This window comes from Thamnophis elegans, chromosome 4, assembly GCF_009769535.1.
Source record: "Thamnophis elegans isolate rThaEle1 chromosome 4, rThaEle1.pri, whole genome shotgun sequence".
NCBI lineage: Eukaryota > Metazoa > Chordata > Lepidosauria > Squamata > Colubridae > Thamnophis > Thamnophis elegans.
Window position 1 is genome coordinate 57,080,653 of NC_045544.1, and position 25,034 is coordinate 57,105,686.

A 25,034-nucleotide genomic window follows, 5' to 3' on the forward strand; every position below is an offset into this window, starting at 1 on the left:
CTTGGCAACAAGGGCTCCAGGCAGCCTCCAAAGACGCCCTTTGTTTTGCAGTGTATGGAAATGAAACAACAGGGGAAGACAGCCGGCTGTTTCTTCCCTTCTCTGAGCTGCCAAATCAATGTGAATGCTTTGTAGCAGGGGACTTATGGAGACGCAGAGTCTTCTATTCGGGCCCAGAAAGCAAAAACAGCAAGAGAAAGACAATAACGGAGAAATGGTCCAGGAGTAGCAAGTGGCAATATATTTATATGCCAGAGGTGGTCTTCAAAAATGTCAGCAGCAGGTTCTCTGCCCAGTTGCTGGGTGGGCATAGCCATGGTGGGCATGGCCTAGTCGGCCTCTTGCACAGGCTCTGGAGGCTTTCCTTGAGCCTCTGGGAAGGCGAAAACATAAATGGGCCTCTGGGAGGCCCATTTTTCTTCCTCCCTAGCCTCCACGCAGGTCCTGCACTTACCTCACATCCAAAACGGACCACTTGGAGACTCCTGGGAGAGAAGGGGTGGGAGGGTAGAGCCAGCCAGGGGTGGGATTTGGAGGTTAGCTATGAGTTCTCCCGAACCCGGGCAAACCCATAACAGACCACCTCTGATATATGCTCCTCATTTCAAGTATACTGGTAGGCTGGGAAACTTAAAAGAAAGATGAGGCTTAGATTGAGTTCCTGAAAGGGTTGGATAATCTGATTCATATTGACCTTCCTGCTTCTGGACAGCTATGACATTATGGGAACGCCATTGTTTTGCTTTCTCATGTAGTGACAAATATTCCTAATCTTTCCTTCTCCAGGCTTTGAGGACAGTTGTGTTGGAAGAACTGGTAAGGAGGTCAAAGAGAGGGTGAATGGAGAACTATTTATACCCGCCTCCATTTTTCTTTGCCTATTTGGAATTCAGAATTCTCAGCTGGAAAGAATGTGGCTACGTCTGCTTCTCTTCGTTTGGAAAATGCAACATGCTACCAGATTCTTCTCAAAAGCTTCCAGAGATCATTGCTTACATTATCTTCAACCCATTTCTTAAATTAATTCGAGAGTCAAGTAGTTTAAAATCTGTTCTACCACTTACCATAGAGTCCTTCTGTTCTTTCTGGAATATTTATGACATCTATGGCAGAGGTGGTATTCTGTTGGTTCACACCGGTTCAGGCGAACCAGTATTGGTGGTGGAGCAAGGCTCTGCTCACCAACCCAGACATCATCACTGACCTTCTGCACATGGCCAGATGTGCGCTACCACTACCAAACTGGTAGTGAAGAAAAGAGAATATAATTACTGATCTATGGGAGATGGAAAACAGTAAGTCAATTTTGAAAGTAGGGAGACCCAGAAACCTTAAATTTGGGTACCAGTGAGTTCGCTCTCAATTTGGATGGTAAGAAGAACCATAAATGCTGATCTGCTCACAGACCAGATCTTCTCATTTCTTCCCTCCCAGTGTAATCTCCTCCACTCCTGAAAAACCAGAACACTTTCTTAAACTATCTCAAAACATGATAGTACCAGAATTCTACCAATGGTATTAAATAGAATTGGCAAAAATCAGATATTGCTATTTGCACGAGCAAGAAGTATACAAATGCTCCATAGAGTCTAAACCACTGACTGCTTTGCCAGCTGGATGGATTCAGTATTTATTTATTTGCGGCACTTTAATACTACGTCATTCAAAAGGACCCGTAGACACAAGTTATTAAAAACTATAACATCAAAATAGTGCAACAGAACATAATGAATATATTAAACTATGAAAGCTCCATCTTATTAAAATGTTAGGCTTCTGGATAATTACACCTTAATTAAAGGACCTTCTGAACAGCTGTTTTAATACATTTCTAAAAGGCAAAATGATATGTGCTCTAGATTTCCCCACTAAAATATAACATTCTCTCTCCTACATTGCTTGAGAGGAAAGAATCCTCAATATCACTACTCAGGATGGGTGCACTGTACAAATAGGACTACTTCAAGGTGATGGGCACTAAGCCATGGATAACTTTTATAGGCTCTCTGTGGCTGGTACATTTGTACTGTGGCTTTTGCATTGTTACTCAGAAGTCTATAAATTCAAGCAGATCCCCACATCACCAATGGCTTTCACCCACAAGCATGTGGGCTGCTGTATTCTGGACCAGTTGAAGGTTTTTAAATCAACTGTTGTAATATCAAGCTGCAAAAGAAAAAAAAGCGGAATTAAGCGATATAGGATTTTTCATCTCCTCTCTCTCCATAAAAGTGTATCTTTCTTTCCCACCCACCCCCTTCCCTTTCAGTAAAATGAAAACTTCTCAAAATGTAACATTCTTTGAATATCTAATGTGGTGGTTCATTTTGCATCCCAATCCAGACTATACATAAGGTAAAGGTTCCCCTCGCACATATGTGCTAGTCATTCCCGACTCTAAGGAACTGTGTTCATCTCCATTTTAAAGCCATAGAGCCAGCGCTGTCCGAAGACGTCTCCGTGGTCCTGTGGCCGGCATAACTAAATGCCAAAGGCGCACGGAACACTGTTATCTACCCACCAAAGTTGGTCCCTATTTTTCTACTTCCATTTTTACATGCTTTCGAACTGCTAGGTTGACAGAAGCTGGGACAAGTAACCAGAGGTCACTCCATTACACGGCGCTAGAGATTCAAACCTCTGAACTACCGACCTTCTGATCGACAAGCTCAGCATCTTAGCCACTGAGCCACCACATCCCTAGACTATACATAGATGAAGCCTTTTATCTCAACCAATTTATTTTAGTATCAGAGCTTGAGATAAGTTTGGACATACGAAGCAGTATAAAAGAAGAATTAAGAAGGGGCCCACTGTTTATCTTCGGATAAAGCTGGTCAGAATTTGTATACGTGAGAGCGGAAGGCATGAACGCCTATGGTGAGGATAATTCTGGCAGTCTTAAACCCATCTGCTTTAGCAATGAAGATAAGACATCTCTATTTCAGATGTTTCTGTCCTTTGTGTGATTTTTATTCTTGCTGTTCCTGTCCCATAACCATTTGTAACTAATAGCAATTGGGAGCTTCCTAAGAGGCTCTATTTGTTTGCTTGTAGCATCCCTCGGCCTTTTCTACAGCAAAGATTGCATGCAGCCATTAGAATACATTGGGTGAGGGATTTTGACTCAAGCTTTTGACAAGCTGCCTGCCCTTGTTCAAGACCTGTATCACAGAATGCACAGAGCCTCCTGGAACTTCAGTGGCTGCCCCCTGGGTGGTTATCTGAACAATTGCTAAGAAATGTCCATTATTATGGGATTGTCCATAATAGGTAAACAGGTGGGTAATAGGTAAATATGTCATTATTTAACTCCATGGACGTTAGAAAGAAAAAGAAGCAAAGCAGCAAAGAAAAGACAGCCCTTCTGAAACATCTCAAAGCTAATAATTTATCTGAAATGTATGAAGAAGGGGGTAGATGTGGCAGTGTTGCAAAGTATATCCTGAAGCCATCTTACAAGAGCCTCTTAATGCATCATTTTAATACAACCCATTGGTCACAGAGTACATTATAGACAAAAGGAGTGTAAGGCATAGGGATTATACTTTTGACTACCCCCCTCCCCCGAAATAAATGCTTGGCCTTATTTTCAGTGTGGTCTTATTATTTTTGAGGTGCAAGAGGTGATGAGCATGATCACCTAATGGCTGCTGCTGTGTTGCAATATTTTCGGGAAGGGCTTATTTTGGGAGGGAGGGCTTATTTTAGGGGAAACGGGATAGATAGATAGATAGATAGATAGATAGATAGATAGATAGATAGATAGATAGATAAAAGGATAGATATAGATATATATCTGTGCATGTATATAGACAGACAGATGGAAGGATGGATGGATATAGTTGTGTGTGTGTGTGTGTGTGTGTGTGTGTGTGTGTATAGTAAATAGGAAGGGTGTGTGGGGGTGTGTGGGGATGTATGAGAAAACACACTTCCTATTTAAAAAACCGAGCATTGACTTACTTTTAACATTAAGAGTTAAGCTTTTAAAAAAACAGGAACTTTTTATCCTAAAGCTTTCCTAAGTCTGTCCCTCATACATTTTCTTTTAAAGTTGCCATTTCGCTGCTACAGCTGGGCTTGTCAGTTTTCAGCACTAATGGGTTGTGATATGGTGTCGGGGAAGTCAACAATCAATGCTGGAAAGTGGGTGGGGGGGAAAGGCTATCGTTGCTGACAGAGCCTAGGATGGAAATACAATGGAGCTCAGTTGGTATAGAAATAAAGGGAAATTTCTCTTTTGTGTCTTGCTTTTCAGATTAGCAGAGATGTAGCCTTTGATAACACAGTTGACCATTTCCTCTCTCCAAGGCTGTTCGTTTTATCCTATAACTCATCCCCAAACCAAACACTCATGCAAACATACATGAAAGCATAGAATACTGTATATATGTCTGAGTTTATATTGGCCATGCATTTTACAGAACTCAGATGTATAATTGAGAGCTTGCAAAAAGAGTAATTAAAGGACACTGAATTCAGGAGAGGGAAAGTCGATAGGGCACCATATTTTCTAATGGCTGTTTCCACACCAGGGATTTATAGTGTCACCCAGTCATTACTGTGGCAATAGAAATCCTGTCTTCCCTTGTGATGGATCGCCATTGCAAAGGCTGAATGATGCTGTAAGAAGCTATACAACTCTAATCTGGTGATGGCCATAGAGTTGCGGCAGCAACAGTTACATAAAGTCTGGAGTTCGCAGAAGGTCTTTACGGAAAGCCAGAGAGCTGAAATGGCCTGTTCCTTCCAATTCTGAGGGAAACCCAGAATATTTTTTTTATTAATTGTTAGTATTTTTACCTTTGGGGGGCTGGAAAAAGTGGCTTTACAAATCATCTGAAAGGTACAATAACAGACTGATGTAGGACTGTCAAACTCCCGGCCTGCAGGCCAGATGCATCACACTGGCAATGGCCACACTCAGTTTAGCAAATGAGAAAAATGTCCCGATACGTCACGTGACGACGGGAATTTGACCCTCCTGAACTAATGCAGTCATGGCATACCAAGAACAAGAATGTCTTAGGGCCATTTTTTAAACTGTGTGTGTGTGTGTGTGTGTGTGTGTGTGTGTGTGTGTATCCTCAAAACTTTTAGGAAATAAAATTACAAAATTAACAGAAACTAATATAGAAACAAAATGCAATGAATATTTTCCTATTGTCTTTACAGCAGTTTTAAATACAATTTTAAATGTACCTCTTGCTCTATGGCCGTGATGGCGAATCTATGGCACGTGTACAACAGGTCGCATGCTGAGCACTATTTGCCAGCATGGCCTCAGCTCATTTCTGAATTTTTGGTTGGCCCATTGGTCCTGTTTTTCGCCCTCCCCAGGCTCCAGAGGCTCACTTGAAGCCTGGGGAGAGCGAAAAATGGGCCCAACAGGCCAACCAGAAGTTCGGAAACAATCTATTTCCACCTTCCGGAGGGCCTCCATGGGGGCGGGGTAGGCTGTTTTCGCCCTCCCCTGGCTTCAGGAAAGCCTCACAATTTTGGTACGCCTTTAGAAGTAGCCATCACTGCTTTATGGTTACAACATAACCTCATTTTTTTCTCTAATCTATCCTGTCTAATTATCAAATCTATAAATCATAAGTTCATTATTTCTGCTTCCTACAAAAAGTTTTCAAGGGGCCAATTCATAATGTTACAATCCTACAACAATCAGATGTAATCCAGTAATCAGATGCTGATGGTTTTTTTGTCATGGCCAGCTGAATTTATATTATTTAAGGAGCACAGTTTAATTAGGACAATATATAAATATTGTGAGATTTAAAAATACATACATGAGAAGGTAAAACTTGCTCAAAACTTATTTCAACAAAAGGAATACTGGAGTTACATGATGGCTGCCCTACCTGATCATGTCTCTCAGCCTTAACATACCTTACAACAGGGTTTCTCAGCCCCTGGGCCACAGCCCACTACTGGGTCTTAGCCTATACACAACTGGTCTGCAGGCCAATGCACACGAGCCTGCATGAAGCTCAAGTCATGTGAGCAGTGGGGTGGCACATATGCATGCAGTTCAACTTGCAGTTAAAATGCGTGTGCATCAGAGGTGGTATTCGGCAGGTTCTGACCAGTTCTGGAGAACTGGTAGTGGAAATTTTAATTTGGAGAACTGGTAAATACCCCGTGACTGGGCCTGCCCTATCTATTCTCTGCCTCCCAAATCTCAGCTGATCGGGAGGAAAAGGAGATTTTACAGTATCCTTCCCTTGCCACACCCACCAAGCCATGCCCGCAGAACCCATAATAAAAAAAATTGAATCCCACCACTAATGTGCATGCATGCCAGTCCACCATTCATGCAGCCCGGTTCCCCTCCTGCCCCAAGGCAAGTCACCAAGCTGCAAAGGTTGGGGACTATTGCCTTACAGGTTTTTGGTGGGGAGAAATTGAGGAACGGAGGTACTGCATATATCACCTGGAGCTTCTGGTAGTAAAGCTGTATGTGAAACTATCAAATAAATGAAAATAACTAAATGTTCACAAAGCTATCTTCACCACTTTGAGATGATGATATAAAAATGTGTATGGAGCAAGAAGATGTAACACATTGTTATCAATAAAGAAATAATAATTATGACTTTATATGTCATTATTGGAGCATAATTATTATTTCCTATTATTTATTTCTACATATTCTTCCTTCAACAGGAGCCAAGAGATGACTGTAGAAACAATAAAGGGTAATTAAATAAAAGCACTGTTAACAGTATTAATCGGTGACTTTTTCATTATTTAAATAATCACCTGATTTTTAAACTGCACAAACTTGAACTGGGTGTTTATTCCTGAAGCTGTAGGTGTTGTGTCGAGTTCATACAAACTTATGTAAAATTGTTCTTTAACTGGGTTACAGAACAAGTTTATCATTTATGGCAATAGATATTCAGTCTGCATAGGCCATATTTTAAGGAAAAATTGATGCACCAATTATGATTTGTATTTTTCAGAAGAAAACTATATAACTGTATAATACCCTATATAATATTACAGAATTGCCTTGTGATCCCATACCTAAGTTCTTCAGATTATCCCTAACGCTATCCATATTATTTATTGGGTTGGTTATATAGAACATGTGATACTTCATTAAAGCGAGCCCTTGGCTATCACTGTATTCAGACAAAATTCAACTTTTGTCATGACAACCTACATAGACCTTATGTTTTCTTCTTAGTCTTGCCATCCTTAGAAGAACTTTCACTGGAAATCCCCAAAAGATCCTTCCCCCTTGCTGCTTCCTCCACTATTGCTTTCTGCAAGCAAGTGAACACACTTTTGAAGACATTCTTTGAAATTTAAATGTTCTGTGTGCTGAGATGGATTCTCCACCCCCTTTTTTATTATTATTTATTCAATTTACAGCCCAGCTTTCTCCTCCATGGGGGATAATAACATCTAGCAACATTGAAAGCAATGTTACAAATGCGTCTCTTTGTTCCTATTCTTTTGGGATAGGCATGTTGCTGTGAAACTAAAATGTTGGGTTTCTGAATTGCTTTTTATGGGCCACAACCATGTTTCCAAAGGAAACGGGGGGGGGGGGAGTGGGTTTCTTTTTCCTGACAGTTATTCAATTACTACCAGGACTTATGATTCATTGGCTAAGAGCATTAACAAGCATAAATTGGTCACTCTCACAAGACAAATGGCAGAATAGTGACTACCCATCTTGCCTCTTAGCTTGGCTTCTAGAGGAGCTATAAACTACTACTTTTTTAGTGAATGATTCAGAGATGGAACATGGGCCAGTTCTGGGGGCTTAGGAAAGCTCAGATGAGGGTTCTGTGTCAGAGGCCGAGAGGGAGCTAGACAGCAGAGAGGCAGAGGAACAGCTGGAGCCTGTTCTCAGTGTGTGCATGTGCAGAGCTACCAGAAGACAAGAACAACTAAGAAAGAACGGTCGACTTAGGAGTAAAGCCACACCTTGGAGGTGATTAGCCCTCTCAGAGGAAACAAAAGTGGGCTTTTGCAGTAAACAATTCGTTCATTTGGTCGTTTCAACAGTGGATGATAACCTATATATATGTATGGGTACAATATAAGGAAACTGATGAAAATTGCAAACAGTGATTTGGAAAAGATTAGAAAAGTTTGTTATTAAATATTAAGGATGTTTAGCTAGAATAGGACGTAAGGATTCAGTGTTATTGGAGAATTTCAGAAATATTAAATGAAATGCCAGTATGTGGTTATGTACTAAACCTTGATATATTTTATGATGAAGGACGTTTAAACAACTATAGTCAAATGAAAATGGAGGTATGATGACGGTAACATGTATAAATATCTGAGTTAAAATACTTAAATTAATATGAATTGTGCTAGATGACTGTGGAAGAGATGCACGAAAGACTTTTGCAACCAACTGACACTTTCTACAGTATGTAAAAAAGGAAGATTTTATGTGTTGTGTTTGTTTTGAAAATAAAAAATAAAAAAAACTTTATTAAAAAAGAGTTGAAAGTTCTGTTTATGACTATAAGAGACTCTGTGCCAAGTTTTGCCTTGTCCTACATTTAGAAACTAGTTATCTGTCAGCTCTCTAAATGAAATAAGGTTAGTATTGATAACTATTCCTCTGAAAGACAGCTTACTAAGTCTTACTGACTGTGAATGAAAGGAATTCACAGTCGTGTAAATAAAAGGGGTTTTGCCGGGACCAAGACTCTGCTTCTTGCTTAAGACCAATGATGGGAGTCTGGAAATTATGGCTCAACAGTGAAGTCCACCACCCCTTCACATTGCAACCCTCTTGGAGTTTGGGCTTCTGGAATTAAAATAGTTCAGTTGTTGCCATAAAGAGGAATTATTTGCCTCTTTCCATTACTATCTTGTTCTGTGCCTACATGGACGCATATCTCTGCAACTGTGTATCAGAGCCCTTCTAAACGATTCTCAGGGACCAAGACCATTTTCACATACATCTTAAAGATTGCATTGTTTTGTCATGGTGAGATGAGATGCAATTGTCCAAATGCTTCTTTTGGCCCTTCCAGTTGCAAATGGTTCCTTCAGGCTGTTCCCCCATACACCCGCATGCATCCTTTTTTTCCTTTTGCCTCTTCTGTAGGGCAAGAACAGAAGAGAGAGCCAGGAGAAAAGGTTATTTAGAAGAGAATTCCTGTTTTATGTGATATAATAAAGGATGGCAGCTCTATTCCATCTAATGCTAAAATGATGTATAGAGAAATGGTGCTCTGCAGAGACTGCCATAGGCAAAACAGCAGATCTAATCAAAAGCTTTATTTTGGAACAGTGAGATGCTCCATGAACACCATGTTCTTTCAGCCATTGATTACAATGGAGCTAGGTTGTTGTTGTTTTTTGCCTCTAACATGCACACCACCAAGTATTTCCCCCTTGTCTGAGATGCAGAGCCCACTGATTTATTTATTTTTATACAGAATATATGCAACTATTACAATAGTTCCCTTCTGTAAAATAAATGATACACCAAACAAATATGTAAAAATATAATTAACCTTTAGAAGGCTGGCATTTTCAAAACTGTCAGCTGAATGAATGTATACAGTTCCTTGGGCTACGAAGGATTAATGGAAGTTGAAACATAAATCAATAACAGTAAAAACATGCTTCTGTTAAAGCTTGCTACAAGGCTCTTTTTTTATCCATGTGCGTTTGGCATATTAAGCCACCTAATCTTATAGTCTGCTAGGCTGTCTGGCTACACCGATGTATCGCAATGTCTGGACAAGACATTCAGATACTGCGTGCACTTATTTATTCTGACAAACCATCCTTGAAAATAATGGCAGAGGGAAAAATGGGCACGTTCCACCAGGAATATCTCCACTCAGCAAGCACGGAAAGGCAGTTTTCACAAGGTCACGTCTAATTGCTGTAAGCTGCTTACATACCCTGATTCAATCAAACATCAGATACTCATAGTATTTTCCAAATTCCTCCAGTATCTGAATCTCGCCTCTGTCTAAAGAATGAGAGACAGAACTTCAGCAGGTAAGAAAGAATCACAACACTGAGAGAACGCTGACAAAATGTAATGCTGTCCACGATGGTATGTTTCATGATATTTTTATACTGCCACTCTCCCAAAAACTATACACACACATACATGTCTTTACCATATATAATATATTCACATTTTTTTACTTAGTTTGGCTTCACTTTATGATCCTCTTCTTTTCTATGCATTTCAGGAAAAAGAAGAATCTGATTCAGAAATGTGCCCCTTCTGAATTAGAAGTCTCTCCAAAGGCTGGGCTAATTTGCTCAAATTTGTAACTTTATTATAACCTTGCACAACTGCAGGTTGACCCTGTTCAGAGCCACTGATTTATCCCAAGGCCAGAACTGGTCAGCACTGCCACCCAGAGGCTTTGGGGCAGAGATCAAGGGCTGCAGTTGAGAAATTTCCCCACTGCTGCACACAAGGCCACAATTGTGCCCAATGAAATAGTTCCAATGAAATAGTTGAGCAGAAATTATGGTTCTTGATCTCTGCAATGGCATCAGGAACTAGGACTTTCACTTTTATAATTCACAATAATATCCTGCTTTAGATCAGTCCAACGTCCCATGTAAAGGTAAAGGTTCCTCTCGTACAAATGTGCTAGTCGTTCCTGACTCTAGGGGATGGTGTTCATCTCCATTTCAAAGCTGAAGAGCCAGCGCTGTCTGAAGATGTCTCCATGGTCATGTGGCCGGCATGACTAAGGTGACCAGACGTCCTGATTTTGGCGGGACAGTCACGATTTCTAACAATTTGTCCCGTGTCCTGGGGCGTTTTTAAAAAGTCCCAATTTTCTGGCTTCATGTTGAAAGCCCAGTGGATTTGCTTAAGAAATCCTAACCGGGGCAAGACAAAAGACACTCTGTCTAACCTCTCTCTCTGTCTCAATACTTTTATTGAAGATATTAAAACGTTAAAGCAAGAAAACGGATCCCCCTGCCCTTTTACCTCCTTTTATAAGAAAAGATGACCCAGTACCATAGAGCTCTAGGAAATACTTTTGCTAGAGAAGTAGCGACTGTTCCTTCCTGGATTTCCCGGATGGGAGGGGCAGGGAGGTTGGAGGTCGACTCGTGTGGGAAAAAATGGTGGCTCCTCATCATTATCAAGGTTTCTTTGAAAAATATTTCCCTGGGACTAATTTCACCATTTTAATTTGCTCAGTTCTTTGTATTAACATCTACATCATTCTGGATTGACTTGGAGTGCCTGCCTGCTGGTAAGTGACCTGGGTTTTTTTTTTCTTTTATTTTTTTAATGTATTTTAAAATAATATTTTATTTATTGTGCATAGGATTTTTTAAAAGTTTTATTCTGTGTGGATTCTTTTTTTAAATTGTCTTAGACTATTTTAAAAAAGATTCTATCCAAAATAAATTGAAGTGAAACCATTTTAAAAAATTCTATGCACAACACTTTGAAATATATTGTGCATAGAATTTAGTTTGAAATGTTTTACTTCAATTTATTCTGTGTGGATTCTTTTTTAAATTGTCTTAGACTATTTAAAAAAAGATTCTATCCAAAATACAAAATACCAGCTGCAGTTATTCACTTAGGAACTGTGGCAAGAAAGGTGGTATAGTGACCAAAGTTACAATGGCATTGAAAAAAGTGACTGATGACCATTTTTCACACTTAGCGACCATTTTTCACACTTAGCGACCGTTGCAGCATCCTCATGGTCACATGATCAAAATTTTGATGTTTGGCAACAGTTACAATTTATATTTGTAAATTGTAGTTATGTTAAAATAAAAAAAATATTACAATACTATTTTTGCATTGTATGAAAATTTTTGTTGCTCCGTATAAAATTTTTAATCAAGCCCCCCCTCCCCCCCCCCTGGTCAAAGGTGTCCCTCTTTACCAATCTGAAAATCTGGTCACCTTAGGCATGATTCAACGCTGAAGGTACATGGAGCACTGTTATCTTTCAACCAAAGTGGTTCCTATTTTTCTACTTGCATTTTTCCATGCTTTTGGACTGCTAGGTTGGCAAAAGCTGGAACAACTAATGGGACCTCACTTCATTGCGTAGCACTAGGGATTCAAACTGCTGAACTGTCCACCTTCTGATCAACAAGCTCATCGTCTTAGACACTGAGCCACAGCATCCCTGAAAATTCCCATGACTTATGTACAAATATGGTTGCACACGTAGGTGGGGATTACTTTCTAAACTGAAGCAAGTCACAATACTAATGGTGGCCCCCGGCAAACCAAACTGGCCACATCAACAAGGATGTGGGGAGAGGAGAGGAGAAAGGGAAGGGGGGCACAGCGGGCAAAAGAAAGAAAGTGCCAGCCCGCCAGTAGAGGCAGGTAATAGACCCACCTCTGCTGGCGGGCTGCCCCTCTGTTCTCAAACAAGGCTGCCCCTTTCTTCTCAAACAAATTCTGTTAAATTGTTTGATTGAAAAAACAAACACAGGCACACACATACACAAATTACTTACAATAAAAAAATACTTACAAATTACATTAATTTTGAACCACTCTCCCTCCCTCCGACCCATATACCTTTTCCAGCTGTTTCACAATCACAGAGGAGTTCAACTCTGCTCTTGCCTGCCATCATGAAAATGTAAAAATGTAAAAGGAAAAAGGCAAGAGCTGCTGAGGTCAGGCTGGATTAGCTGCTGCCAGAGTCCCCAATGGATGACTCTGCTTAACTGTTTTAAAAAAGCCTCTAAAAAGTGCCCTCTACAGGAGGAGGTGAGAGAACCACATGCCTCATCTACATAAGGAATTTTTCAGCTTTTAACCCTTAACTCTGCTCAAGTGATCATAAAGATAGACTAAATGAGGCACGTGGTTCTCTCGCCTCCTCCTGCAGATGGCATTTTTTTTAGAGGCTTTTTTAAACAGTTAAGCACTAAGCAGAGTCATCCACTGTGACTCTGGCAGCAACTACCTCAGCTTTTTCCTTTCTTTTCATGAGGACAGTGGTGAGGCCCTGCCTCCACGTCCCAGCACAGAACCCTCTGTGGGCACACCAGCCATTGCTCCAGCCCAGCTCCACCATGCATGCTTGCGGGCCTCCCGCCAGCCAGCTGGTCTTCGGGTCTCTGCCGTGCATGCATGGGGGAGGGGCGCATGGCAAGTGGGGGTTTGCCTTCTGGGGGTTCACACACGCCCATGCTTTGGGCATTCAGCACCCAAAAGATTAAGCATCACAGAACTAGAGCATAGGTGTCAAACTCGATGGGTCACATTGCCATCACATGACTTTTGTGATGTTTTTCTCATTCGTGGAGCTGCGATAGGCGTGGCCTGTGTGTGACACATCCGGCCCACGGACTGCCAGTTTGACACCCCTGAATTAGAGGGAGAGTTATCACAGCTATTAAAAATTTGGATGACTTGGCAGAAAGCTTCTCCATATTTTTGCCACCATCTAACTGTCTTGGTTATCCTGAGCAGTGAAAGGAAACCTGGGAATTCTGGACTTCTGTATATGTTCTGTATGTTCAATATGGCATGCTTCTGTAAAGCCATTTAAGTTAGGCATGGTCAAAAAGGTTTTGCCGTGGTTCTGCTCATATCTGAAGGGGCTTCTCCAGAAGTTGATGCTTGCTCAAGCCCATACAGTATCATTTAATTATGCATGTCTACTCATACATTACCTTCAAAAGGCTTACTCTGCAACCTTCCTAGGTGGCATTTGGCTACTTGAGACCCCATTCTGAGGCCTTCCCTAACTGCACTGTAATAAGTAATTTGTCAGGCCTGGAAGCCATCTTTTGCATTGGGACTTCAGGCCTGCCACATTTAATGCTGTGGAAAATGGTAGGGGGATTATATGGAGTATGGGAGGTATATAGTCAAAATAACATTCCTTTCTCAGTCAAGGATATCTTGCCCTGCACCTGGAGTAGTGTGACTGGGAGGCATCTCCAGTTGAGACGGGGTCTGATTGAACCATATGATGGACATAGAGGTGCTGAACAGGGACTTGAACTTTTGGGTGGGGAAAACCTGGAAACTTTCAGATTCGGGTTTTCCCAGAAGTGCCAATGTGACATCTCTAATAAAATGGAACTTTGAGGAAACTCAAACCTCGAAGTCTTCTTTTGTTAGGGGTGTTACTTGAAACCCTGACATAATTCTTATTCTCTTGGTCTTTTAATACATTAAATTTACATTTATATGCTGCCTAATTATAATTTAACTGTTTTGGCATTGCCTATTATTATTATTATTAATATTAATATTATTATTATTATTATACAAAATGTTTACATGGTGAAGTTAATGTTTTGTAAACCTTCCCAGTTTTGAAGGACAGCATAGTAATTTTAAACACAAAAACATATCCCCTCTTATTTCCAACATATTTTACACTCCAGTTAACCTACCCCCACCACCACCACCCCAAAAATAAAACATTCTGGGTGACTTTTTAAAATGAGTAATGGGGAAATCACTGACTTCTGGTTTATATCTTACAAACAAGAGAGTTAACAGAGGGAGATGTAAACAAGAAATAATGATGCTGATTGATTTGATTATCTTGTGGATAAGAAAATTCCTATTTTTACTTTTATCAACATTCCTATTTTTCATCTCTTCATTTTCAAGCTTGCACTGCATCTAGTCCTCCTGTGGGCTGGCCAATGCTCAATCTTTTCTTTCTATTGGGTGTTTTTTTCCTGCTTGCTGTCACTGGGGGTTCTGTGATGCATCTAACCAAAAGACAAATATGCTCTGGCAATTTTTAAATTTATTTTTGCTTCTGTGTACCAAGACATTGCTTTTCCCTATTCTCCAGCCCATGAGCCATCCAACTTTGGTCATCCTGCAATTGCACAGCATTAAAGTAGCACTTTTCTCTCTTCCCATAGGTATCTCCAGTCAAGTAATTGGAATTACCTGAATCAGAATTGAGGCAATGGGGATTTTTCAGACTTGCTGAAAATCTTCAGTCTCTTTGTCAAAATCACTGTAGCTTATTCTGTGACCTGGCATGTGCACACTTTTGGCAACAGATAAAAACATCTTTAGTGTAAACATGGATTATTATTTTAACATTTCTGCTGTTTTATGATTGTAAACAATGTGGATGCACATCAATGGTGGGATTCAATTTTTTTTACTACCAGTTCTGTGGGTGTGGCTTGGTGGATGTGGCATAGCTTGGTGGGCGTGGCAAGGGAAGGATACTGTAAAATCTCAATTCCCTCCCCACTCCAGGGGAAGGATACTGCAAAATCCCCATTTCTTCCTGATCACCTGGGACTTGGGAGGCAGAGAATAGATGGGGGTGGGGCCAAGATATCAGAGGTGATATTTACCGGTTCTCCAAACTACTCAAAATTTCCACTACCGGTTCTCCAGAACTGGTCAGAACCTGCTGAATACCACCTCTGATGCACATGTATGAAATCCAGCTAAAGTGAAAGATTATGGTGGGTAGATATGGATTCCCCCAATCCACTTTTTTTTTTTTACCAAGAATTGAACTGGTTAATTTTCACAAGGCATTATATGGACAATGCTCTCAAAAATATATATGCTATTTTCTTGTTTTGAACTGGCACTAAGTATTTTATAAATCAGCCAAATCTTTCATTACTTAAGAGCAAGAATTGTGGCCAAAAATTATGACAACATACTTTTTAGCCAGGAACAAAATCCTGTTTAATTTCTTTCAATTTTGCACTTAGTTTATTAAAAAAAAAAACTATTTCCGCAATAATTCTGTTAGTGACTTTTGAGTGATCATGATCTGCACACTCCAATTATTACTTGAAGATACAATGAACTTTTTGAGAATAAATGGACTTGTTCTGGGTAAATACGGCCTAATAAATAAATATGGCTTGCAACAACAATCATTTCAGTGCAAAAGCTAATGAATTTAAAACATTTTTGCCTCCCTCTGTGTAACTTAAAAGAAACAATTCTAATTCTGTTAGTAATACTGCAATTTCTATGCATTTGGCAATGTCAGTAATTTCAATGGTTTAATCCCAAATTTTAAAAAAATAACTCAATAAATATTTTACTTTTCAAAAGTAAAGCCATGTAATGTTATTTTCTTAACAAGAAAAAAAATCAAATCAAATGCTACTTATATTGTGATGCTTGCAATAATCTCTTAATGAAGATGTCCTTTTACTGACCCTGTACATTTTATCTTTGCTTCATCACAGTTTTGACAAGCTTTCATCTCGATATCTTTTGATGTTAGCAGTAGAATTATATATCTTGAATTAAGGCTATTCTACCAGTTATCTACTTTGCCCAGACTTCTGGTCTATGCTACTTCTGGCCACTTGATTTTGTTTGAAACTTGCCTTGCATATTTCTTTTCCTTCAGAAACATGCTCAAGAAGCATCCAACTGCACCATCACAATAACCCTGTGAGGAAGACTAGCCTGACATCTTATCCTCACACAAGCACCCGCACAAGCATTTCAACGGGCTCGATGGACACCTGGCATTTACCCTGATGTAAGGAAATGCAGTCTTATCAAGAAAGGTTTTTGATTACATAAGGATGAGATTTTTTTAAATGAGTTACTCAAGCCCTCCTCTTTTTTCCCTCTTTTTTCAGAGTAAATTGATTTCCATTCACCATACCCTGGTCCCTCGAAAACGTCTTCTGACCGAGCCAAAACTTGCAATAGAGGGGCGTTTCGTACTCGCGTTTTTTTGCAGCAAACTCAGCTGTAACCGGAGCGGAGAAGCGAACGAGTTTCCTGCGTGGTACACATTTAAAAAGAAAAAAAAATTGCGTTCGTGCAGGCAGATTGCTTGCCGCTACAATCTGTTTCGGGGGCTGGAGGCTTTAAATGCGGATACTGTATTCTGCCTGGCGGCGTTGTACGACAAGAACCTGGGAAGCTACGTCGGCGATGTACAACATAGAGCTTTTCTCTGGCTTCCTCTACATTTCTCTTTTGGCTGCTTAACGATCAGCCGCTTGTACTTAATTGCTGTTAGGGGGGCTTGGAAGAGGGGGGGGGCTTTCAAAGTCGGGCCATTAAAGAAATGAATTGAATCAACGCGTATTTTATTCCAAGCGTCTATAAATCCTATATCTGATCCCCGTTAAAATGCTTCCTCCACCCTTCCTTAGCCCTCTCTGCTGATCGGATTTGAGATCCACCAGGATATGCAAACCCACCCACCCCCGGCCCAAACTGTGCTCAGCCGCCTGAAAATGATCGGAAGGCTGGCTTGCGTTCCTTTAAAATATAGGCCAGCCTAGCTCAACCGGGATGGAAGGTCCCTCTCTGCATCGCAATTAAAGTGGAAATGTAAGGGAGGAGGGTTTTTTAAAAAAAAAGAAAAAAAAAACAGGCCGGGAGGAAGGAGAGCAAGTACAAGGCTTCAGCTCTTTTATCCCGGAATAATGTCACGTCACCTTGATTTTACGGACCACCTCTCGCTAACAGACGAGCAGCTCTTGCAAGCAGACGGGCCCCTCCTCCGCCTCCCCAGGCCTCTGCGTGGAGAAGCAATTATACACTATGTTCCCTGCCCCAACACAACCGTCCTTCCACAAACTGGGGGGGGGGGGGACTCAAAAAGGGCCCCATCTACAAAACTCCTCGGCCCTTTTGCAAAAGGGTGGTGGTGGTGTCTGAAATGATCCTGTCCGGGGTCAACTTTGAGGAGGGGGGCAAAAATAACTCCACCCCACAGCAGCGAGGCGAAAAACCTTGTTCAACCTTGGCGTTCCCGTCCCCTGCAGCTGCTTCGAAGAGGACACGGGGAGAGAAAAATAGTCCCTCCTTCCCAGGCCGACCAACCGGGGCCCTTTCCACTCTCTTCGCATGCTAAGAGGAGAAGCCCACCTCCCCTCCCCGAGAGGCTCGGTTGGAGAAGTCACACAGCTGCTAGCCCAACCCCGCAGCTCGCCTACACTCGGGGGCATGTAAGCGAATGGTGCAATAATCCACCGGTCCTATGACTGCATGTGACTCTCCGGGTTGCAGCAGGGAAATAGATGAAACTAGCGAAAAGAATCCTGGCTGCTTGGAAAACCCGGACTGGATTTCTCCCTGTTAGACGGTGGGGGGGGAGGTGGGCGGGAATGGCCTTCTTCGCCTGCCCGGGTATAAAGGGAGGATGGTAGAACCATTCAGTGGCGTGGAATAATCGAGAACGAGCTTGCTTTTGGGGATTGCAAACCAATTAAAATCCTGGAAGCCGTAAGCAGTTTTTTTTTTAAAAAAAAAACAACGTGTACAGAAGCTCGACCGAGTCCCCACCTTTCCCAAAGCTTTCTCCTTTCTCCAGGTTTTGGCTGGGTTGCGTTCAGCCTGGTCGAAGACTATGATCTAATGCCTTTTCCGTCTTCGCAGATAATTGCAGCTTTGCAAAAAGTTGTTAGACGGCAGGATGTGTGGGCGCTCAGCGATTTTGCTCTTAGCAGAGCAAGGCTGAGGAATTGGCGAGTTCTGGGAAAATGTTCAGAGGATGAAGTCTCTGGCTTTTTACCTTTCCTGATGTGTAAATTTAACCGGTTATTATATTTATCAATTCCAGGAGGCGTTTATTCGTTTCATCGAAGATTTATATATATGTAGTAGAGGTACTACTGCGCTTGCTGAGGATTCTTAAAGAAGGTTTAAGTAATATCTATAAATCAAATGTTGCCATTTATTTAAAGCTGGCACAATTTTGCATACACGTAGTTGTCGCATTTTTTTTGGCTCAGCACAAGTATCCCAAAGAGGCTGTCTTGGTTTTTTATATATATTGTTATTTATGCTTGCCTCCTCTGAACCAAGGCACATTGAGGTGGATAAAGCAATAACCTAGATGTGTTAATCAGTGCAATTAAGCCGGTCAGATCTCCCTTTTTCCCGTTTTAATCAAAGTGTAAAGTAAAGAAAATAAGGGTGCTTATCTTACTACCTGTGGTCCTTGCAGATTATTGGGCTGGCTTTCCTGAATCCACCACCCCAGACAGGTAATTGGGGCAATACAAAAATAGGGATACCTTTTAGGAAAAGGGTGGGGAACCAAACAAGTCACCAGACAGGATGATTACTGTGGCTGATTACCTTCAGCATTGTTCGCACAACACATTTAACGCTCAGTTGCTGAGTTAGCCCATTTGCAGGATGCGTGTCAAATTAAGCACATAAGACAATAAGCCATAACTAATACACGAAGCTTTTCATGGTCATGGAAAATGGCAATCCCTCGTGTTTTTATAGGACCTGGACAATTGTGTGGTGTGCACACGGCCCCCCTCCCTTATTGCTGACTGTGATGCTTCTCTCCTGGATACACACAATGTTATATGGGAGGACAAAAAGCTCCCAACTTTGCTACAATTGTGTCTGCCAATGCTGTTTATAATGGCTGCTAGTTGATAAGGTTTCCAGGCCTGTGTGCAGTTTGCAGTGTATGTGATGGGGAGTGTGGTTTCTAGAATAGACTGCTTCCAAGGCTGCTTTCTTGCTGGATAAAATCTATTGTACACCAGAATGGAAGTCATTGAGATGGGCTGGAAAGCAAGGGGCTCGTTCAAGAAATCGTTAAAGGCCTGCTAAGAGGGTGGGGAAGGGATTGGACCGATTCTAGAAAGGGTAAATGCTGCATCAGCGTAAAAAAAAACCCCTCAGGATCACCTTTGTGCAAGCTGTGGTTTTTTTCTACTTGGAAGCATGGTCTCATATGTGTATTATGTTAGGATTCATGATCAATTCATAGATGCAAAAAGTTATATCAGAATTAATCTTGGTAAGAGAGGAGAGAGAGAGAGGCTCAAGCAAAATCACCGACATTGCTTTAAGAAATTCCTCAGAGATGTAGAGTATAAAATTCCAACAACACCATTTGGGCTTTACATTCAGGACTGGTATATATAGTGAATTAGACTGATGGAATGTTGAGAATCTCGGTTAGCCTGAGTTGACAAGGGGATTAATCTGCCCCTCCAGGTCAGAATTGTCTGGCTCTGCGTGCTTGTAGTTGTTAGAAATGATACTGCGTGATAAATTCATTCAGGTAAGAAAATAGTCATTTTTGTCAGCTAGCAGTACATTCTTTCTGATACAATGGTGGACATTGCAGTGGTGTCAAATCCCATATCTTACACTCTGTTCTTTTTACAGAAGAGATTGTTACAAAATGTCCACATTTTTTGTGTGCATTCACTATTAAAAGAAATATACACAACAGGACGTTACCCTCACTTGAGATGCAGATAACCTGATACGTTGAGTAACTAACCGTAAAATGAAAAGATTTTGTAAATTTCAAAAATGATTCTTCAAAATTTAGGAAACATGGACAGTCAGCAACCGTTACTTTAGAAATTCATTGGCGAAACCACCCCAAGTTACGGAAGCTGGTATATAGAAATGTTACTATGTGATATGATATGGTAAGGAAAATATCTGACTAAAACGGTCTTAAATTTTGACCACTTTAATATTAGCATCCTACTCTAGAGTTAAGAGGCCAAACTACACATAACAAGCAGTTACAAAATTGGTGGAAGATTGATTGGATCAGGTCTGCGGGTGCACAAATCCCAGCAACAAATTACATTCAATTTAGAGCTGCTATCCACAAGAAGATAAAGCATACAAGTTCCACCACTCTGTTTCTCCTCTATAGGTAATTACAACAGAATGGAAAGTAATCTGCTGAGGATTTATGGATTTTCAGCCCTCCTGCATCACAGCTTTAGTCCCAATCTAAGACCTCAGCTGCCTTTAATAAAATAAGAAATGTTTGGAGAGCCACTGACAGCTCTTCAAAGCAGACTAGATTAGGAAACCATAGGGAAGATTAGAGCTCTACTTCATTGAGTTGAGCTATGGAAACAAACTCTGACTGCTTTTTATAAGGCTAGATCCTGAAGATGAAATTCAAATACTTTGGCCACCAAATGAGAAGAAAGGGCTCATTGGAGGAGAGCCTAATGCTGGGAAAGACTGAGGGCAAAAGAAGAAGGGGATGGCAGAGAATGAGGTGGCTGGATGGAGTCACCGAAGCAGTAGGCGTGAAATGGACTCCAGAGGATGGTAGAGGACAGGAAGGTCTGGAGGAGCGTTGTCCATGGGGTTATGATGTGTCGGACGCAACTTCGCAACTAACAACAACAACATGAAAACAAAAACCTTGTTTCTCCCTTCTTATTTTCCATTGAATCAGGAAGGAGCTTGGCTTGAGGTACTTCCCATTACTATCTTGCTTTCCTGACTTAAGGGATGTTTCAGCCCTCCTTGCTTATGTAACAGCTCTTGTCTGTTTCCATTAATACGCTTTGTATGTTGCATTATTTTTATAGGCATTTCAAGAATATTGTTAAAATGAGCATCAGCTATTTTCAAGAGTGGGAGGAGGGAATGGTCACACGTGGGTTTTATCACAGCCTGATTGGTCCAAGACTGAGAGGAAATCTATAAATACCGGTGCCTGTCCATTGCTAGCCCAGATTCTCTCTCAGTCTGGTCCAAGTTCTGTAGAGTAGTTTGTTAGGATTCTACTTGTTTTCTCCTTTTGGGTGAGTTCTATGCAATCTGATTCCTATTTGGCTAATTGGGCACTTTAAATCCTTTTAAATTCTAAATTGATCTGCTGTGGCCCCAAGGGACAGATCTCTGCCTCGGGCGGCTGGGGGAGGGCCCAGTGGGGCACTAGTCTCCCCCCCCCCCCGCAGGCCAGGAGCCTTCGCCTGTCCCCGGGTACGGGGGTGCGGCTCCTTTAAGCTGCTTAGAAGCAGCCGTTTTTGCAGCAGAAAAGTTACAAGTGGCTTCGGAGCCTCGAGGAGCGAGCGGCCCGCCTTACAGCTGATTGCTCCGTAGGGGGCCTCGCTGCAGGCTCCTTTGTTTGTGTTGCCTGGGGACAAAAGAGCAGGGGTGAGGAGAGTGTGTGTGTGTGCCGTGTGACTCTCCCTGCTAATTTTAAAGTAAAAGCCTGGCTGGGCTGCTGGTGATTATTTCCAGCCCTTTTCTCCCGCGCACGGAGTTCCGGCAGCCATTTTGGAGGCTGCCACTTGCCTTTATCGACGGGCCTAGTGCGGCCTAGTGAGAGGCCTTGAGCCTAGGTCTCCCCACAGGCTTCAGGCCCTGGTCTCAGGTGGGACTTTGGAGGCCGATTCCTGCTCCTTTTCGTCAGGCACGTGAGTGGGGCATGGACGAGGGAGTGGAGATTCCCCAGGGGCAGGGGGCAGGCCCTAGTGGGAGTGAGGAGGCCTTGGATCAGGAGGTGGGGAGGGGGGCTCCCCCTCAGAGATCCCTTTCTTCAAGGCGCCCCTCCAGTTCTGTCTCTAGGGATGAGGCAGCTCGCCATAGGGCGCTGGAAAAGACCTTTGCCAGGGCAGAAAGGCAGGCCCAGTCCTCCAAGCCTTTATCTAGGGACAGATCCAGGTCCCCTCTTAGGCCCATTTCAGAGAGGTCCCCCCTTAGGGGTTTTAGCCCAGCTTCTTCAGGCAGCTCCCCTGGTAGGTTGCGGGCCTTCTCCAGGAGGGGGCGTTCTCCATCCCCCATAGATGATCCTCTGGAGGGCACGTCCAGAGGCCCCTGTTCCCCCCAAAGGTTGGCCCCCCAGGGCCCGGCTTCCACTTATGGGGATGTGGAGGATCTGGATAATCTCCCTGAAGGGATTAAAAGGCTTATTTCTGCAGCCATCACTCGGGGCATTGCCCAGCGGGACAAAGGCTCCCTTTACTCTAGGCATGGGGGGCTGAACAGGGCTCAGTGTCGGGCTTCCTCCCCTTCCATGGTCAGTGAGACTTCCTTCCTGGGTGGGGGGGAGTTACCCCAGGAGATGGGATTCTCAGATGATGAGAATACCACTGTTTCGGAGGAGCCTTCTTCCAAGGTCCTATTTATGCCCGCATTGTTTAAAGTTCTCTTGGATAAGGCGAGACACACCACCAAGGTCGGAACTGGGGATCCCTCTGTGCCCCCCCCCAAGGGATCCCGACATGCTCATATTCTCTGCCACGGCCACCAACAAGGAAGAGATCCCTGCCCCTCCCTTGTTCCTTGAGGTTCTGACTGACCAGTGGGCTAAACCTTCCAATTTCTCTTCTCCAGGTAGTACCGACCGTCGGCATTATAACGTGGAGCAAACCTTTGCTCAGGCCATTCAGCTCCCGACGGTTGACACCCCTGTGGCCGCATTGGTGTCCTCCTCCCCGGTGGTGTCGGGCGATGCGGCAGATAAGATGAAGCCGGAGGATAAGCGCGCAGAGCTTACTTTGCGGAAGAACTTCAACGCCACAGCGTGGGCCATTAAGGCGGCGGCCTCAGCTTCATACTTTAATCGTGCCACGGTCATGTGGCTCAAGAAGCTGCAGGAACGCATTCCCATACAGGAGGACCGGATCCATCAGGATCTGGTCAAGATTCTGGCAGCGTGTCAGTTCTCAGCTGACGCGACCTTGGATACGGTCAAGTTTGCTTCTAGTGCCCTGGCCACCTCGGTCACCTCCCGTAGGCTCCTGTGGTTACGCCATTGGCAAATGGACAACAAAGCGAAATGGGATTTGGTGGCTGCCCCCTTCAAGGGGCCCAATCTCTTCGGGGAGGCCCTTACTCGCATCCTAGTGGAGGATAAGGACAAAAAGAAGGTCCTCCCCTCCACGGCTAAGAAGGCCGAGAACAAGTCACGTCCTTTCCGTAGGCAACGGTATAGGGCCCCTAGCTTCGGCTATAACCAGCGCTTCTCTTCTTTCTCTTCTGACAGGCAGTTCTTGGGGCAGCCCTTCCAGGACAGGAGCCGATTCCAGGGCCAGGCTCGGCGGCCCTTTCGTGGGGGAGGCGGCCGTCCCTTCCGCAGGGGGAAGTGACTCGAACCCGAGTCATCCCATCGGCGGCCGCCTCGCTCTTTATGCGGACCGGTGGGACGACATCACGTCGGATGCCTGGGTCCGAGCCACGGTTCGTTACGGGCTCAGGTTAGAATTTCTCTCCACTCCTCCAAATCTCTTTCGGTCGTTCCCTCCATCCCGGAGTCGAGAGCGCCGCCGCCTGATGAGTCAGGCGATCGCCCACCTCCTCGAAATCCAAGCGGTGGAGGCGGTTCCCGCAGGGGAACGGGGCCTGGGCCACTACTCAAATCTCTTCATGGTCCCGAAGAGCACGGGGGGTTGGAGAGCAATTCTAGACCTCAAGCGCCTGAACAGGTTTCTGGTCTACAGGCGGTTCAAAATGTCATCGCTCAAGTCCATCCTTCAGGGCATCAGAAAAGGCGATTTCCTGGCCTCCGTGGATCTCACGGAGGCCTATCTTCACATTCCCATCCTGCCCGCTCATCGCCGGTTCTTGAGGTTCTCCCACGGGTCCCACCATTACCAGTACAGAGCTCTTCCCTTCGGCCTGGCCTCGGCCCCGCGGACCTTCACAAAGGTCCTGGCTGCTCTGGCGGCCCATCTGAGATCAGTCCCGGTCCGCCTCCAATGTTATTTAGACGATGTCTTGCTTCAGGCGGGCTCCCTGTCTCAGGCCGTTTCAGATCTTCGGCTTACCATTCGGAGCCTCCAGGCCATGGGGTTCTCGGTAAACTTCGAAAAGAGCCATCTCACTCCTTCCACTCGCATTCTGCATCTGGGGACAGTCATAGATTCCAAGTTGGGGGAGGTGCGTCTGTCTCAGGAGAGGCAGGTAAGCCTTCGTCGGCTGGCGGAGAGCGTTCACACAAAGAGCTCCGTTTCCATCCTCTCTCTGTCGCAGTTATTGGGCAAGATGGTCTCTTGCATAGGGATTGTCCCGTGGGCCAGGCTCCATCTTCGGCCCCTTCAATGGGAGCTTATCCCCTATCAGAGGGGACGAATGAGCAATTCCCTTCGGACTCTCCGCATCTCGGCGGGAGTCCGTGCATCCCTGGCGTGGTGGCTCTCCCCGGCCATCCGGCGGGGGTGTTTGTTCTGGGAGCCGAGCAGGGTGACCGTCACCACAGACGCAAGTCTGTTCGGGTGGGGGGCCCTGGTGGGCTCTCGGATGGCTCAGGGCAGATGGACAGCCTCGGACCTCCGTCACAACATCAATTGGCTGGAACTGAAGGCCGCGCGTCTGGCACTGAGTCACTTTC

The 25,034-nt window shown here is 43.5% G+C and overlaps 1 long non-coding RNA gene across 2 annotated transcripts; it reads right to left on the reverse strand.

Annotated features, from left to right (window-relative positions):
* Window positions 1-1,618: 1,618 nt before the first annotated feature.
* On the reverse strand, window positions 1,619-17,914 carry LOC116508289. Of its 2 annotated transcripts, XR_004255307.1 has the most exons (6): window positions 17,395-17,914; window positions 16,608-16,726; window positions 14,894-14,996; window positions 9,906-9,976; window positions 8,950-9,091; window positions 1,619-2,166 (listed from the first exon to the last, which is right to left on the reverse strand). It is a non-coding gene; the product is annotated as an uncharacterized LOC116508289 (long non-coding RNA). The 2 variants fall into 2 exon arrangements; XR_004255306.1 differs by having other exon boundaries at window positions 16,608-17,913.
* Window positions 17,915-25,034: the final 7,120 nt, after the last annotated feature.